The sequence below is a fragment of the Anser brachyrhynchus genome (genome assembly GCF_964034855.1).
Source record: "Anser brachyrhynchus genome assembly, chromosome: 2".
Taxonomy (NCBI): Eukaryota; Metazoa; Chordata; class Aves; order Anseriformes; family Anatidae; genus Anser; species Anser brachyrhynchus.
The window spans coordinates 24,767,291-24,769,201 of NC_137695.1; positions in this window are offsets into that span (position 1 = coordinate 24,767,291).

Genomic DNA, 1,911 nt, shown 5'->3' on the forward strand with positions numbered 1-1,911 from the left:
TATAAATACTGTCATTGTGTTCCTCTTCCTAGTCTAAAAAGCCCTGCTCAGAGAGTAATATTTGAAATGTTTATCTCTAGAAAAAATATACTTGGTATAGCCATAACAAGTGGTAGAATATCCTTTTTGCCTCAGAATTTGAGATTAGAGTGTCTATATTTATAGCTAAATGAGGATACCACTAGAAATAAATATTTATTGAGGTGGTGATTTTATTACAAGGGCGGATCATCATTCAGAAAGAAGAAGTCAGACCTGTATTTACAAAACTCAAATGAGAGATTACAGACTAGTTATTCTGGGATATATCAGTCCAGCTCTGGTGAGCTGACTTTAAAGGGCCAATTACCAGAAAGCATGGGCACCAGCACCTTTTAAGTATAAGGTCTCTGAAAGGTCCCTTGACCTCTTTCTGAAACTATGTGCCTCCATTTTCTCTTCGGCTTTACCGTACACTTTCTTTCCTGACCTTGGAAACATGCTTTGTTTCTCTGTGTTTAAGATCCTGCATTTAGAAAACAGGGATTAAGAACACCGATGCAAAGCTGCTCCAAGTTTATTGATATCTGCAGCTTAACAAACTCTAATGGACAGCACTGTACAAAAGCAAAGATTTATTTACATATTACCAAAGCAATTCATTTTTTAGTCTGCAACAATGTTGTACTGCACATCTTCAATGAGTGCATACTTGTCCATTTGAAGAAACAACTGATTTAACTAAATGGTTTTTGAAAGAGATGTAGAGAAATTGGTACAATCCCATCATGGAGATAAATTTGCATCAGCCTGAGTGCCTCATATTGATTAAGCTTATGTCAGCAAGGAATCAACTTGCTAATTCCATGAAAGGCACTTTTAAACTGAAATAAGAGTGTCTACACAGGGGGTTAGTTTAATATTGGCACTTTTTTTCCGAAACAGACAAGCCTTTAAGCTCCATATCCCTAGTGCTGAGCATTTCAAAAGGAAAAAAAAAAAAAAAAAAAGTAAGAGAAGTGGCAAAGTAGACATGGCAAAACAATTAGGTTTAAGAAACATCCTTTCCTTGGCATTCTGAGTGCTGCATTTTCTGAGAATTAGTCTTGCTTAGATTTGAAGCATCTTTAAATCTGCTGCTATCTCGCACTTCATGTGGGAACAAAGTTTTTTAATGGCAGAAATAATACTGGCTGGCATATCCCAGAGACATTGGTTCAAGGCTGTGGTCTCACAGCAGCCTATGGAACTGCTACTGCAAATCAGTTGCAACTGTGAAAAGTTTCTATCATGCAACTTGGAAGCCACAGATGCATCACGTGTAAGACGAAGGGAAATTGTGCTTCCTAAAGCCGTTTGGCAAACCCTTTTGCTAGTTGTGGCAGTGGTATAGATAAAGTTTAGGATGACCTGCTGCCAGCCTTTCTCCTCCAAAAGGAAGATCTCGACCTCCAGCTCTAAACTGCAGTTACAAATGTACTTGGAAGGATGTACGTGTAGACACAGTACATTCTATTACAGACTTTTAAGCAAATATTATATTAATATATTTTAATCACAATCTGCCCATTTTAAAAGATAAGATGTATCCAAGAAGAAGCTATACAACCTTAAAAACATTTATAAATACAAATATAAAAACTCAATAGCTTTGCAGAAATACTGTGGTTTTTTTGTCTATCTAGAGAAAATGGCAGAGCAACAGAAAACATCCAAAAGAATCACATCAGTAAAGTGCTTCTTGAATTTTAACAATGAATGCAAAACTAATTGAGGATAACACTTAAGAGCCATGAGGTAGAAAATCCTTCTTTTCCCTTCCCCACTTTCCGTTCAGTGTTCTTATTTTTATGTACATCCTTCCTCATGAATTAAAGAGCTTCCAGACTTGAAGAGCAAACAAGAATCCCTCATCTGCCTCACTTTCCTGGT